Source organism: Ovis aries, chromosome 23 (assembly GCF_016772045.2).
Source record: "Ovis aries strain OAR_USU_Benz2616 breed Rambouillet chromosome 23, ARS-UI_Ramb_v3.0, whole genome shotgun sequence".
Taxonomy (NCBI): domain Eukaryota; kingdom Metazoa; phylum Chordata; class Mammalia; order Artiodactyla; family Bovidae; genus Ovis; species Ovis aries.
The window spans coordinates 56,156,413-56,172,869 of NC_056076.1; positions in this window are offsets into that span (position 1 = coordinate 56,156,413).

Sequence of the window (16,457 nt, forward strand, 5' to 3'; positions counted from 1 at the left end):
CTAGCTAACCCTACCCTGGCTTAACTGTTTTATTTCAGCAACTTGGAATCTGACGTATCACGTTAGATGGCGGACTTACAAAATCAAGTGAGGGTATATTTTTTATACAGGGTTTCTTAAAGAGTTATTCATTTCTACAGATCCCTTGAGTGTTCAAGAGCTACTTGATAGGTTGCTCTTTGGGAACCAGTTGGTGTGGGGCTGGGCAGCAGTCTTTGGGACTTCAGGATGGGATGCTTTCTGTGTCCAGCAGGAATTAGCTAAACTGGGGGCAGAAGCTGTGGCAGCCCTCCATCTGCTTGTGGCAGCACCTCCCTGAATCAGGACTTACAGGAAGCGGGGGTGTTGTTCAATCTCTCAGTCGTGTGTGACTCCTGCGACCCCATGGGCTGCAGCACACCAGGTTTCCCTGTCCCTCACTACTTCCCAGAGCTTGCTCAAACTCATGTCCATTGAGTCAATGATGCCATCCTGCCATCTCATCCTCTGTCGTCCCCTTCTCCCCCTGCCTTCAATCTTCCCCAGCATCAGGGTCTTTTCCAATGAGTCAGCTCTTCACATCAGGTGGCCAAAGTGGTGGGGTGGGGGTGGGGGCTGGCAGGGCCATGCTTATCTGGTTTGTTGTGTTACAGGGAGAGGCAAGGCCCACACCATGAACACAGGGCACGTAGCAAGTACAGACTGCTCAGGGTTTCAGTGGGTTGAACCTGGGCAGAAAGGAAGAACAGAAATCGATCAGCACGTGTCCGACTTATTTTGAGGAAATGCCGTTGATCTGACCTAGCACAGGCCCCATTGATGTAGGCCAGCTTGTTCACACTCAAGGTCTGGGTAGCTGGTACCCCACGTCCCTGAGGGAAATCGGGGTAGAGATTCTGACAGTTCCCCTTACAGGAAAGGAAACAAACAGGGAAAGAACTGATGTAGCTAAAACACCAGGCTGGCAGCTGAGTAACTCCTAGCCACCTGGCCACTATGATACCCTGAGTTCCTGCCACCGTCATGCTTGCTTTCCACTCCATGGAAACAGATCCTCGGTAGCAGTTTGCCTCCACCGCCCTGCTCTGTGACAGTCCTCTACAGGACTTTTATTCCTATTTGGCACTTGAACTTCTAAATGACTCAGTGAGTCAGGCTTCGCTGCTGCACGTGATAATTACCTTGGCAGAGAAGGATGTCTTTGTTCTTGCCCACTCACCTTTTGTGCGGAGTTTCCCACTCCCATTCCCTTATTTATGACTTGTTGACAGTCATCTATATTTAGCAAGTGTTTTGCTAATATCCAAGGAGTCATCAAAGATGCAGCTGCTGCGTCCCTACAGGAAGCCCCACTTTAGGGGGCGAGCGCTACCCTACATGGATCTGTTCCCGAACATTCCTCTGCATGAAGATGAAAAATGCACTTCTTGATTTTTAAATTAGCTGGCTAATGCCTCTATCTCTTCTCCCCTTTTGGAGCTCGATGAACTCATATGTTATTCTTGGTTGGTTGTCAAACGAGCGAGGATGTTTTTCTGATCATCTTTATGTGGAGTTATATTTGGCTGTTTTTTCCTCCCTTTTCAGAGACTCCTTTCTTCATGGTGGGACACGTGACCTTGTTTTTATGCTTTCTGGGTCCCAGGCTAGGAAACTTGTGATAGTCCTTTCCTGTTCCTTCTTGAGTCACTGATTTGTGTTCCCAATGCATGGCTCACTTCCTCCAAGACCTTAGAAAGGGGTTTCTCAAAAACAACCTCTCTGCCATTGCGTGGACACAGCAGCAGAGGCCATGACAAGCTCCAACCTTCTCCAATACCATTGCAATCTGGTTAATGAACAATGTACTCTGATGCTCTGCTTTAAAGGGATCTCATCTTTTGGTGGCTTAGACGGTAAAGAATCTGCCCTCAATGAGGGAGACACCATGATTCAGTCCCTGGGTCAGGAAGACCCCCTGGAGAAGGGAATAGCTACCCACTCCAGTGATCTTGCCTGCAAAATTTCATGGGCAGAGGAGCCTGGCGGGCTACAGTCCGTGGGGTCACAAAGAGTCTGAGCAAAGGAGTCTGAGTCAAGTCAGTTGAGTCTGAGTCAACTGAGCAACTAACACACACACACACACACACACACACACACACACACACACCACACCATAAGACAAGGCCTCTATAAAGTTCTCACCATTCCCTGAGCTCCTCTTTACAGGAAAAGAGGACACCCAACGACAACTCCCCATAAGGCTTCATGGGTCAATCCGCCAACCCATTTCTATTCATCCTTAGAAACAGAAAACATTATTCTCCATTGGTCCAAGCTTTCAAACACCAGGAGAAACAAAAATTACCCTTTTCATAAATCTTAAATAAGTAAAGAAGAGAAGTCTGTAACAGACTTCACAGGTTCTTCTGAAACTGGTACAAATCTATGAAAGGAGGAAAAGTGAATGGAAGAAACTGGAACGGGGAGAGAAAGCAGGGCGTTTGCAATGGGATGGTCTGCTTCACTGTTCCCTTGCCCCTGGCATCCCCTAGCTCTTGTCAGAGAGCCAGAAGAAGGACAGGGAAACAGCATCCCCAGGCAGACTGCTCCACGCAGCACTCCAACACACCTTCTGGAACACCATGCGGCACAGGTGTTGAGAACACAGGCTACAGAGCCGGGTTCGGATCCTGCCTTCCCCTGTCCAAGCTTTCAGCCTTTAGCCAGTTACACTCATCTCTCAGTGCCTCAGTTTCCTCATCTGTAAAATGGGCATCACGATGGTATCTCTCCCACTGAGTTATGAGGAATAAATCGGTTGATATTAAACAGTGCCTGACAGGCAATAACTATAATATAAGCATTTGATGAGCTTAAATATCAACTTAAGTTAAAAAATAAATCCATCTGATCCTCGTAATGCCCTGAGCTAGATATTTGTCACAAATCCCATTGGTTGCTGGCTCAGAAGACACCCTTCCCTGCCCTGTGGGAGGGGCTTACAGGGGCTGCAGAGGCCCTGTGTGGCTTTCCCACACAGCTGAGGAGGGAATGTGAAGCCAAACCCTGGTCAGTGGAGACTGGGGACACGTTGGCTCCTATCTTTCGGAAAGATTTTCCTCCCTACCAAAAAACAGACAATAAGAGGTCCACTCCCAGGGTCCCCGTCTGCTGATACCATTCTATAGCCAGCATCTTGCGATCATGAGGAGGAAGCCCAGAAAAGCCAACCCGGTTTCATGAACCACTCACGAGCCCCCGAGTCAGGGCTGCTTGTCAAGTGCGGTGTCCACTTGACAATAACGGACACTTTATTGGCCACTATAGAATGGTCAGTAATGGCCACATCCCAACAAAGAAATGAAGAATCTCCAAGCCACCTCGGTCCAGCGGTTTCATTTATCTGTAGTCAAAAAGTGAAAGTGAAGTCGCTCAGTCGTGTCCAACTCTTTGCAACCCCATGGACTGTAGCCTACCAGGATCCTCAGTCCATGGATTTTTCCAGGCAAGAGTACTGGAGTGGGTTGCCATTTCCTCCTCCAGGGGATCTTCCCAACCCAGGGATTGAACCCAGGTCTCCCGCGTTGCAGGCAAATGCTTTACCATCTGAGCCACCAAGGAAGCCCATTTGTAGTCAAAAGCATCTGAAATAACACAAGGTTATGCTATATGAGGAAGTTAGAGAGTTAAAAAGGTTAAATGGCCCCACTAGCCAGACAGACAGTAGAAAAATGAAAGTGTTAGTCGTTCAGTCGTGTCCAACCCTTTGGGACCACATGGACTGTAGCCCGCCAGGCTCCTTCATGGAGGAGAATCCATGGAATTCTCCAGGCAAGAATACTGGAGTGAGTTGCCATTTCCTTCTCCAGAGGATCTTCCCTACCCAGGGATCGAACCTGGGTCTCCTGCATTGCAGGCAGAATCTTTATCGTCTGAGCCCCTAGGGAAGCCCACAGGTGGTGGAACTGGAATTCCAACTCAGTCTCGCTCCAGAGCTTAAGCTCACGCTGCTGCATCAGAAGCTGCCACAACCGACAGCGCTCACCGCCTGGATGGTACCAGTCAGGACTCAGAGCACTGAGGGACGGCTGTGGTCAGGGAGGACTGGGCAGAGTGAAAAGCAACAAATGACTCCTAACGCATGATTGCTCTCATTGTGTGTGCATCACTGTCACCTCAAGAAATGTAGAACTGGAAGGGAGCTCACAGGCCTTCTGGTCCACAGAACAAAACTGAGATAACCAAAGTCACACTCATCAGTAACAAAGTCAGCTGACAACTGAAGTCATGACCCCATTTTACAGATGGAAAAACTGAGGCACCAGGAGATATATATATATATCTATCTCATCCAAGATTGCAAAGCTAGTAAGTGGTTAAACTGGAATGTAAACTCGGGTGGCCTGGCTCCAAATTCCTCCATCACTGGGACATACATTCTCAAGCACACTGCTTCTGCATCTTGGCCTTAGCTTATAGAGATGCATGAGTGCTAAGTTGCTTCAGTTGTGTCCAACTCTTTGGGACCCCATGGACCATAACCCACGAGACTCCTCTGTTCATGAGATTCTCCAGGCAAGCATAACAGAGTAAGTTGCCATGTCCTCCTCCGGGGGGATAGGGGATCCTCCCGACCCAGGGATCAAACCTGTGTCTCTTATGTGTCTCCTGCATCGGCAGATGGGTTCTCTAGCACTGGTGACACCTGGGAAGCTTATAGAGATAGGGCTGTTATAATTTGGGTGCTTAGTCACTCAGTCATGTTAGACTCTCTGCGACCACATGGACTGTAACCTGTCAGGCACCTCTGTCCATGGGATTCTCCAGGCAAGAATACTGGAGTGGGTTGCCATGCCCTCCTCCAGGGGATCTTTCCAACCCCAGGATCGAACCCAGGTCTCCTGCATTGCCAGCCGATTCTTTACTGTCTGAGCCACCAGGGAAGCTATAATTTGGAAAAGGATTGTAACAAAAATGCAATCAGTATCCTAAATGCCAAGTGGTCAGCTTAGAGATTTTAAGCCCTTGATCCTGGCTGGCTGGTACCACCATCTGCCTATCACTGCTGACGTGAAGAGCTGGCTTGACCAAAGTTCACACTAACTCATGCAAAGAGCACCAGAGAATTAGGGGCAACCTGAAAAGGATAAAAGTTCAACTTGGAAGAATTTACCCAGAATTTTATAATTGAAAAATCTGACAAGATGCACTTTCAGTTTCAGCATGAAGGTAAGTTTTTTACTTGATGGTTTTGGATTGCCACCCCAGCTGTGACCCCAAGTGTGATGGAGCAGAGAAGAGTCTTCCTGAGTTTCTGACTCACAAAACCCATGAGTGGAAGTGTTGGGGCAGTTTGCTCTACAAGAAAAAATAATCAAGCGCTATCTCTTCGGAGGAATCAGCAGTTTGGCCAAATTGGGCTAGTTTGTTAAACAATTGCTTCAGAGCCTCAAGTCCATCTCCCAGTCACCTGTTTGGAGGTGTCCAGGCCACCTGCACTTCCGACCAACGGGCTACGAGTTCAGAGCATCCCACAAACCTCCTTAGGTTTGACAATTTGCTCGAATGGTTCTCAGAACTCAGGAAAGTGCTATAGTTAAAATTGCAGTTTTATTATAGAGGATACGGGCTTTCCTGGTGGCTCAGATGGTAAAGAATCTGCCTGCAACACAGGAGACCCAGGTTCAGTCCCTGGCTCAGGAAGATCCCCTAGAGGAGGGAATGGCTACCCACTCCAGTATTCTTGCCTGGAGAGTTCCATGGGCAGAGGAGCCTGGAAGGCTACAGTCCATGGGGTCACAAAGGGTCAGACACGACAGAGCGACTAACACTCCTACCACTATAGAAGATACAGATCAGGACCAGCCAAATAGATACACAGGGGGAGGTCTGAGTGGGTCCAAGACACAGAGCTCCTGTGCGCTTCCCCTGTGGAATCAACCCATCTCTCCTCCTGACGTGTTCACAGCCAGAAGGGTCCTTGGAGCTCTGGGGTCCAGCTTTCACTGGGATTTCCGTCTGTAGACCTGGCTGATGAAATCATTGGCCCCAAGACTGGATTCAGCATTCGGCCCCGCTGTTTCTCCCCGGAGGCTGGAGGCTGGGCTGTCTCAAGGTACTAACCCATTAATCATGTGGTTGGTCTTCTCGGTGAGCAGTCCACATCTGAATCATCTTGATAGCATAACTACAGGTGTGACCCAAGGGGTTTATGAGTAACCAAGATACTCTTAGGACTTAGGAAATTCCAAGAATTTAGAATCTTCCTCCCAAGAGCCAGAGAAAAAGGCCAGTCAAATTCTTCATTATACAACAGGCCCCTCACCTCCAGCCTCATATTTTGCTTCCCAATGTTGGGGCTGGGATTTTGCAAGACATTTTCCTTGGCCAGTTGGGTCCCTGCTAGACTTTGGCAGAGGGACGCTAGAGGAAGACTGAAGGGTGGGAAAAGGGAATCAGGCTTTACTCCTGTGTATCTGCCTCCTGTTTTCTGCCTGTTTCTTTCCTCTTTCTGTGAACATGACCCCTGCTGTAATTCCAGTTTTCCAAACTCCAAGAATCAGCCTTATCGTGCCCACTTGGAGACAACAGAACAAGCCAGCCATCAAGAACTCCCTCTCCTACTGAAGGTGTGGGTCCCAGCCCCACGGACCTCCCCCTGCACCCACCCGGCTCCCGGCTTTCAGAGGCACCAGGACCTGCTGAGCTGCATCCCTTTCTCAGGAGTCTGTGTTCCCATCCCTAGAACTGTCCTTCCAAGTTCAGAGCAGTTAATTAACCAGTGTAGATTTTTATCTCCAGACTAATGCTCAGATGGTCAAAGATGATTCCTCGCCAGAATCAGATATTGTTCTGTCATCTCTGGAGATCACCTTGATCCCCTGGACTTAACACATCATCATCATAGTAGCTCTAAACCACCACCGCTCAGTAGAACCTTCCATGATCATGGAAATGGCACACATCAGTACTGTCCAAGATGGTGGTCAGTAGCCACAAGTGACTGTTGAGGACCTAACTTTGACTGGTGCAACTAATTCCATTTGATTTTAACTAACTTTACTTTAAATTGCCACATTTAGCTAGTGGCTGTCGTGTTGATGCCACAGCTATATAACCTTACTACAAGCTCTCCCACTTACTGGAAATTATTATTCTGTTTTTCCATAGTACCTTGTTCTGTGAAATACTCTTCATATTCTATCTGAATTATTTACACGGTAATCTTGCTTTCTGATGATAAACTCCTTGAAGGGCCGTCTGATGGTCTCAGTACCTGGGTACATGGCAGGAAAGCACACTCAAAAATGATTCACAAATTGACTGTGGTGTCTAAGTAGGATATAGCCATAGACAGACTGTGACTCCATGTCAGGGAGGGAGGAGAGAGCCTGGGGTGGTTGGATGAGGCTACTAGGACAGAATCCTTCTCTGTGTTCCCCTTTCCTCGTCTGTAAAATAAGCTTTATAGAGTAAGTTGAGGTTGGTGATGGTGATTGAAGAGCCCTACCAGGCTCCTCGGTCCATAGGATTTCCCAGGCAAGAATACTGGAGTGGGTAGCCATTTCTTTTTCCAGGGGATCTTTCCAACCCAGGAATCAAAATCACAACTTCTGTATTGCAGGCGGATTCTTTACTGACTGAGCCACCAGATAAGCAAGTTGAGATTATCAGGAATTAAAACATCACTTACAAAGTTGGTCTGGAAGCTAAAGATTCATCTTGGCTTTAACTTTGACATTTTATCTCGCAAAACTGGGCTCAATGCCTTCTCCTCCTACCCATGTTCCAGAGCAACTAGGTCTTTAGGTTAAGAAAAACAACTGTCTTTTAAGGAGACAACACAGAGAAAAAGTTCAGGAAGCTTTTCCCAATGTCTGTGCACAAAGGGAAGAACGAAAGACTCCACTTCCTTCTGTCATCCACTTATCTAAATGATCACTCAATAGTCAGGAGAGGAGTAAATTAGGAGTTCGGGATTAACATATTCACTGCTATATATAAAATAGATAATCAACAAGGACCTACTCTATAGCACAAGGAACTCTACTCATTTTCTGTGATAACCTACATGGGAAAAAAATCTGAATAAGGGGGACTTCCCAGGCTGTCCAGTAGCTGAGACTTCTCCTTCCAGTGCAGGGGCCATGGTTTTGATCCCTGGTCGGAGAGCTAAGATCCCATGTGCCTCGTGGCCAAAAGCACAAAACAGAAAACAGAAACAAACTTGTAACAAATTTAATAAAGACTTTAAAAATGGTCCACATTAAAAAAATATATATGTTTAAGAAAAAATATGAAAAAGAATAGATACCTGTATGTGTGTGCTCAGTCAGTCATATTAGACTCTCTGTAGCCCCATGGACTGTAGCCCGCCAGACTCCTCTGTCCATGGAATTTTCCAGGCAAGAATACTGGAGTGGACTACCATTCTCTATTCCAAGATATGTGTATAGGTAGAGCTAAATTGCTTTGCTGTACACCTGAAACTTACACAACATTGTAAATAAATAATACCCCAGTATAAAATTTAAAACAGGGTCATTCAACAAATAATTATTCCATAAAAGTCAAGTACCAAGAACTACAGTTCCAAAGCTGTTTTTTTGAAATTATGTAAGTTAAATCTCTACTAATCTCTCTCATGGCATCTTGTATTTCTCTTTGTATGCTGTAATCAAATATTCTATAAATTATATAATTATATTTGTTGTACGTTCATCAATCAGACGGTAAGCTAAAACAGGGTGGAAATCATACCTGTCTTTTCATACCTGCAATCTCAGCAGAATAGCAATATAGTATGTAATCACTAGATCATTCTTTAATAAATGAATAAATAGAAAAAGAATAGCATACATAGTATTTTGAAAATTAGTCACCAATGCCATAGTCTGATAAGAATTCATAATTGCAATTAATAAGTTTTCTTAAGAAAATTGTTGACCAAGTATTGAAAATCCTGAAACCCCAAAATGAATGTGGCAGGATCAAATAGGAAGCTAATACCTGAGCTTTCTTTTTCCTGAAATTCTCTCATTGCCCCACAGTCCTTGAATCAGCAGCATTCAGTGAATCAGCCAAACACAAAAATTTCAGTCAAGGACATAAATAGGTGTTTAAAATTTCAAAAAGGAAACTAGCGTCTTAAAAATTGAGTCTCTTCATTGTAAGAGCGAGACTTTCTAAAGAAGAAAAAGAGCTTTGATCTCCAAAAAGTTAATGGTCTGAGGAACTCAAGGTGTAGGGACGATCCTTAAACCAGGGATGAGAGGAGAATGCCTGAGGATGTGACCACAGACCTCTGGTTCAAAAAGAAATGGACGTCGATCCGCCAGGAGGAAGACGAGGATGTGAGACAGAGCCCCAGAAGGGTTCAGATGCTGCTAGATTTACACGGGATGCCTCTTCCTTCTGGACCGAGCCCTGGGGTAGGGAAGAAGTTCTAGAAACTGAAGTCTAGAACCCCAAATAGGTTTAGGGAGGGGATGTCCTCCAACAAGAGGTTGGTGCTTGGGTAACCAGTGAGCAGTCTCAGGAAGAAGACCCACACTCCACCTTAGCTTTGCAACAGACAAGGAGAAATGGTGGTAGGTTATGTTTGCAGAGAGGACCTGGAAAAGCCTGAGTCTTCCATGGCGCTGGAGAGGCAGGAAAGGCGTCTGAATTTCCTGGGCCCATAGAAAAGGATTTCTCATGAAGCTTAGGGTGCTTCAGCTTCAGGGCTAAGCTTCAGGGTCCTCATTTACCTGCCCCTTATAAAGTCCCAGGAAAGGTATGTTCACCTAGTCCCATATTTTGTAAAATTTGCAACAGTAAAAAGCTTGAACCGCAATGAATTAAGCCCATTGTCTCTTTCCATTCTAACTTTCCTCCCATGTCAGACGATGTTGGGGTAACCATCAGTGTATTGGGGCTGCAGCTCAGAGGAAGCTGAGATGAGGATATACTTATATTTTGAGGAGTTTTTTTTTTCCAGTTTAACTCCATGCAATTTCTTTAGGGCAGAGGGTAGGATTATTTGCTTAGACTTAGAGTAGTGTTTCTGAAGGACCTATGTTTTTAAACTTTTATTTTATCTTGGGTGTAGCTGATTGACAATGTTGATAGTTTCAGGTGAACAGCGAAGGGGACTCAGCCAGACATACGCACGTATTTCTTCTCCCCCACGCTTCCCTCCACTCCAGGCTGTCCCGTAACATTGAGCAGAGTTCCGTGTGCCATAGAGCATTTCCTTTTTGATCATCCATTTTAAATATAGCAGCAAGAACACACTTATGTTTGAGTTTAGTCAGATGTATTCATATTATCCCCAGGCACTTCTGTGTATAGTTGTTTGGCTAGCCATCCAAGGATACCAACGGATACCAAAAAGCCTCCTAGAGTCCCCTGTGCCAACACCCAGAGTCATGGCACAAAGTTGCAGGGCCAGAAGATGCTATCTAACATGAATACGTCCCACAGCACCAAGAACCAGAAAGTCATGGAGAGAAAGGGTTTCCAATGCATGGAACCAGGCACCAGCCCGTAGAAAGTTCTTCTAGTCACAAGAAGTGTGAAATTACAAGGAGCACCTTCAGCTTGCACTGATGCCCAGTCAAAATGGAGGCTCTTCCCAGCCAAGAAATATACTCAATAATCCTTCCCACGTGGCACGGTGGTAAAGCACCCACCTGCCAATGCAGGAGATGCGGGTTTGATCCCCAGGTGGAGAAGATCCCCTGGAAGAGGAAACGGCTATTCTTGCTTGGAAAGTTCTATGGACAGTAGAGCCTGGCGGGCTACATACAGTCCATGGGATCACAAAGAGTCGGACACAACCAAGCACGCATGCACGCACACAATATACTTAACCCCACTAAGTGAAAAATTCACATTCTGTTTCTCAAAGGGGGCTCCAAAAATTAATTAAATCTCTCCCTATAAAATCTGGATTCTCCCCTTGCTGCACCCAAGGAGAGTGGAATGTTGGTGAACCTGCAGAGAGATCTTACAATACAGGGGAACAAGGACACAGAGGAACCTACAAGGACAGAAAGAAGAAGGGCCCATAAGGTCCTTCAGCCAAGAGGGCAGAGAGGAGGGACCAAATGCCTTCCACTGATGCCGGAACACCTAACCCCCAGAGCTCTAATCAAGACTCAGGGAGAAGAGAGAAAGAAGGGAAGCACTAGCTCTGATTGAAAAAAAGTTTAAATATTCAAGTGACCGGTATCCTAAAGTGCCTAAGTTAACATGGAAGTAAACTACTATTTCAGTCCCAGCATCAGTGGAAAGGGAGGACTCAGATCTTAGTTAAATTTTAGTTACACGCCTAAGATGTGTGACTGTAAAACTAAGACCCAGTAAACAGATGAAGGTAAATTCTCTAAAGAGGTTGAGTCAACTCAACTCACCACGCTGCTGGCGCCAGTGTTGAATTTGACCTGAGTCCTGTGCTCCAGGAAAACGGCCATGGTTGTGAAACTCCGCTACATTTTCATGTTTCTGGAAACAGCTAACGGCAACAAACCCCCTTTCTCTCCCATAGTCCAGATAAGACAAGTCTGTATCCTTCTGAATGGCTCCCAAGAGACTCACGAATGACTTCCTTGTTTACCGGCCTCAATAAAACCCCACACAGCTTCCTTTTTTTTCCCTCTGAGACATTCTTCATTAATAAGCTTCTCTCTATTGCAAAAGCCCCAATAAATCATCTCCTTCATTGTCTGGTACATCTTGTCCTTGATGCTGGCATGGTCTCCCTAAATGGTAACCCGGAAGCTACTTGAGAAGTAGTTAGAGTCACAAAACCAAGCACAATGGCTAGGGCATAAAAAGGTTCTGAATGATCCTTTCAGTGGAGAGAACTTAGCAGAAGTTAAAAAATATTTTTCAGAGAAATAGAATAAAATTTCAGACTTCCAAATAATAACAGTACATACACATACACATACTTAACACACATACACACGCATATACCCACACGATGCACACACATGCACACACATACAGACACATGCACACACAGACACACACACACACATGCACACACGCATATATACACTAACACATACCACCTCATCCCTGCCTCCACACTCAGTACCCCACACTCTAGACCACACACTCTGGTGACCATCATCCTTTTAGAAGAAAGAAGAGAAAGGTTTCTTCTGGTTAAGGTCAGAGCCCCCTCTTTCGGGGACCCTCCAGGGGAAAGAAAAGAGAGCAGGAGGAGGGAGCCTGGCAGAGGTGAATCAGAGCTGCACTCCATTTCCTGACTTCATCCATCCTTAACAACCCAGAGTCCAGTCTAAGACTTGGCTAGACAACAGAGAAGGAATATCTAAATGCTTGAGAATACAGAAAACATATTTGTAGCTATTTCCACGTTGATGTTAAGATATGCCGAGGGAGCCTTACAAATGTCACAAGTGGTATGAGGGGATTCGTGTACTGGTCATATTTATAGCAAATACACTTTTATCCTCCCAAAAAATTACCTTGGAAAATGTACACAGATTTTTGCAGGCTTCTATGGAAATATAATTAATATTCACTTAGTAACCAGTCAAAATGTAGAAAACCAGCTTTCATGCTATATGCAATACAGAGTCATCCCAAGAGCAATGTCTGTGACACAAACAACCCAAAGTGGGATTGTTCATCACCCTTGCACCAGCACCATCCCATCTTTAGCCGGGATTTTCTCTAAGATCCAAAGCTGCAAGGGCTTCCTGGGTGGCACAGCAGTAAAGAATCCATCGACCGATGTATGAGGCGCAGGAGACATAGGTTTGACCTCTGGGTTGGGAAGATCCCCCGGGGGAGGAAATGGCAACCCACTTCAGGATTCTTGCCTGGAAGATCCCACGCACAGAGGAGCCTGAGGGGTTACAGTCCAAGGGGCTGCAAATGAGCCAGACACGAATGAGCACACACTCCCTAACGTTGCAAAAGAGCATCAAGACATTGTCCACTTTTAAAAACACTAGTCCAATATCTTCACATCACTCTTAGCTCTCAAGATTCATCTCTCAATGGAGGAAATGGGATTTTGAGGGTATGGGTTTTGAAGCAATTCTGATAATTTTATATCTCCATGTCTGAGTTTAATTTCCTTCCCCAAGATCAAAGCATACATGACGGCGATGGGTGTGGACAGGGCTGAAAGCCAGGAGGTGAACATGTCCCGTGTGCACACTGGTGATTTATGTTAGATACGGAAATGAATTGTGAGTGTATGGCAGGGAGTGGTTTCCCTTCTGTTTAGTATGTAGGCCATGTCTCCCCTGGCGGCCTAGCCCATTATCTTTCTCCTCCTTCTTCACACTTTCCATAAGCCTTCTGGTTTCACAGCGGACACGTTGTAAATCTTCTCCTTCTAAGTGTCCCACATATGTTTCATTAAAAGTGTTTGTTTCTTTGATCAGCTTGACGTTTCTAATGTGAAAAAAAAAATATTAACTTGGTCGCCTGGCACTTGGAAATGTATAGGGCCCAAGTGAGAAGCTGCAGAGCTGACAGTTAGCCTTGGGGTCTTGGTGCCCCCCGTTCAGGCTGCCCTGGGAGTGGGCCCGCTGCCCCAGGGCCCGGGTGAGCACGGATGGGATGAGACAGGAAACACTGTGGATTAAACTGCCAAGGCTGCCATAACAAGATTCTACGGATGGAGTGGCTTCAAGCCACAGAATACACTTCATAGTTATGAAGCCTGAAAGCCCCAAATCAAGGCATCCTCAGGGTTGGTTTCTCCTGAGGCCTCTTTCCTTAGCTTGGAGATGGGCACCTTCCCCCTGGGCCTCACAAGGTCTTTCCTCTGTACGGGCGCGTGTCCTCCGTATGGGCACGTGTCTTCCGTACAGGCGCATGTCCTCTGTACAGGTGAGTGTCCTCTGTACAGGCACGTGTCTTCTGTACGGGCGCATGTCCTCTGTACGGGCGCGTGTCCTCCGTATGGGCGCGTGTCCTCCGTACGGGCGTGTGTCCCCTGTTCAAGCACGTGTCTGCAACCTCATTTTCCTTTCTTATAAGGACACCAGGTCTATTAGATTGTGTGTACTCAAGTCATCCAGTCGTGTCTCAATCTTTGGGATCCCATGAACTGTAGCCTGCCAGGCTTCTCTGTCCATGGGATTCTCCAGGCAAGAATACTGGAGTGGGCTGCCATTTCCTTCTCCAGGAGATCTTCCTGACCCAGGGATCGAACCTGTGTCTCTTGCACCTCCTGCCTTGGCAGGTGGATTCTTTACCACTGGGTTTTTGAACCCGTCCTAATTACCACATTTTACCTTTTCTTTTTCTTTTCTGGTTGTGCCACACAGTATGTTGGGATCTTAGTTCCCTGACCAGGAATCGAACTCCTGCCCCTGGATTGTAATCGCAAATTCTTAACCACTGGACCACCAGGGAAGTCCAATCTCATTTTAACTTAATCCGTTCTTTGCAGACTCTATCTCCAAACAGAGTCACATTCAGAAGTACTGGGGATTATGATCCCAGCATATGAATTTGGGGGTGGAGGTGACACAGCTCAGCCCACAGCACCTGCTGTGTTTGGCAAAGTACAGGAAGAACAGGGAGGGGAGAGGGTAGCCAGGGAGAGGCGCCCTGCATGGATTTCTTAGCAGGTTGAGTGGACTTTTTAAAAAAATTCTGTTTCTTCAGAGCAGTTGGGCTAGCAACAAAATGAAGAGAAAAGCACAAAGATTTCCTGCACCTGCTGCCCCGACACGTGCATAGCCTCCCCCATGATCTACATCCCACCATACATGGTGCCTTCATTACAACTGATGAACTGACATTGACTCAGCAATTGTCACCCAGAGTCCACGGTTTATCTTAGGTTCATCCTCAGTCTTGTACATTCTGTCGGTCTAGACAAATGTATAACAACAAGTGGTCTTCCCTGGTAGCTCAGACAGTAAAGAATCTGCCTGCAATGCAGGAGACCTGGGTTTGATCCCTGGGTCAGGAAGATCCCCTGAAGAAGGGAATGGCTACCTACTCCAGTATTCTAGCCTGGAGAATTCCATGGACAGAAGAACCTGGCGGGCTACAGTCCATGGGGTCGCAAAGAGTTGGACATGACCGAGCGACTAACACACTCACACACACACACATAACAGCATATATCCACCATTATGATATCGTACAGAGTATTTTTACTGCCCTAGAGTGGACTTTTCAGGGGCTTCAGACTCCATCTATTAAGGGGCACAGAGTAGGTAGGGCACCAACACTTGAGCAGGCAAATTAAGCCATCATAGCAAGGGCCGGGCGAGCGCTGAGTCAGGGATGAAGCTCTATTTGGGACTTCTTGTCCTCTGAGGATGCCCACTCCCCAGCAGGAGGGCAGTGGTGCCGTGCAGGAGGAGACTGATCATTTCCCCTCCTTCTCCGCCTCCTGCACGCTATCATCTCCAGGGGTGATCACAGAATATGCCACGTGCACTTGTAACCTTTGTCCCCAGGCGTCCAAGTGACTAAACTTCCACCACGGCTCCCGAAGCATAATTTTTACTCACAAAAGAGCATGCCGTGAAAGCCCTCTGTCCCCCGGGAAGTGATTTCACTGCCAGCCAACCCACTCCCAAGGTGACTTTCTTCACAGGGTTATGAGAATGTAGCCCACCTCGGGATTCCTGAGTTCCAGTCTGAGCCCCCTGATCTTCTCAACACTGTGTTACTTCCAGCTATATGGGCTTCCCCTGGGTTCAATCCCTGGGTTGGGAAGATCCCCTGGAGAAGGGAAAGGCTACCCACTCCAGTATTCTGGCCTGGAGAATGCCACGGACTGTATAGTCCACAGGGGGGCAAAGAGTCGAACATGACTGAGCAACTTTCACTTTTTTTCAGGTTTATAGAAAAGGCTATTTTATAGCACTTAGTGTATGCAAGACACTGTGCTAAGTGTTTCAATCATCAATACGTTTAATTCTTCTACCCTAGCCAGTGCTGCTATCCAAATATGCATGCTTATAATATAAGCATGGTGCTTCCCAGGTGGCGCTAGTGGTAAAGAATCCACCTGCCAATGCAGGAGACGCAAGAGACATGGGTTTGAAAGATCTGCTAAAGGAGGGCATGGCAACCTGCTTCAGTATTTTTGCCTGGACAGTTTCAGGGACAGAGGAACCTGGTGGGCTACAGTCCATGGGGTGGCAAAGAGATGGACACAGACAATACTGAAACGACTTAGCATGCACAATATAAGCATAATATAAGTTAAGGAAGAATGTAAAAGAAGAAAGGACATTTTGATTAGAACCCTCACAGCTCCCAGCCGCAACCTCACCACCTTATCAGTTCAGTTCAGTACAGTCGCTCAGTTGTGTCCGACTTTTTGCGACCCCATGAATTGCAGCACACCAGGCCTCCCTGTCCATCACCAACTCCTGGAGTTCACCCAAACTCATGTCCACCTAGTCGGTGATGCTATCCAGCCATCTCATCCTCTGTCACCCTTCTCCTCCTGCCCCTAATCCCTCCCAGCATCAGAGTCTTTTCCAATGAGT